The sequence below is a fragment of the Nannospalax galili genome, unplaced genomic scaffold (assembly GCF_000622305.1).
Source record: "Nannospalax galili isolate Female #2095 unplaced genomic scaffold, S.galili_v1.0 scaffold666, whole genome shotgun sequence".
NCBI lineage: Eukaryota > Metazoa > Chordata > Mammalia > Rodentia > Spalacidae > Nannospalax > Nannospalax galili.
In genome coordinates this window covers 5050017-5050670 of record NW_008356473.1, presented here as the reverse complement: position 1 = coordinate 5050670, position 654 = coordinate 5050017, and positions in this window count along the sequence as shown.

Genomic DNA, 654 nt, shown 5'->3' with positions numbered 1-654 from the left:
GGACCTAACAGACATCTACCAGATATTCCACCCAAGCACCAAAGAACATACTTTCTACTCAGCGCCCCATGGAACCTTCTCCAAAATCGACCATGTACTGGGGCACAAAACAAACCTCAACAAATACAAAAAGATTAAGATAATTCTGTGCATTCTATCAGACCATAATGCAATAAAACTTAAAATCAACACTGGAAGAAACACAGTAAGCACATGAACACATGGAGATAAAACAACACACTCCTGAATGATGAATAGGTCAAAGGAGAAATTAAAAAAAATAAAAGAATTCCTGGAACTAAACAAAAAGGACAATACAAGGCAACAAAACCTCTGGGACATGCTGAAAGTGGTCCTTAGAGGGAAGTTTATAGCATCAAAAAAATCAGAACACAAATAAATGACTTAACGTTGTAACTCGACACTTGAAAAGTAACAACAAATGAAACCCAAACCCAGCAGACATGAAGAAATAACTAAAATCAGAGCAGAAATTAATGAAATCGAAACAAAGAAAACAATACAAAGAATCAACGAATCCAAGAGCTGGTTCTTTGAGAAGATAAACAAGATTGATAGACCACTAGCCCAGTTAACCAAAAAAAAGAAAGAGCACCTCCAAATCAACAAAATCAGAGATGAAAGGGGAAACAT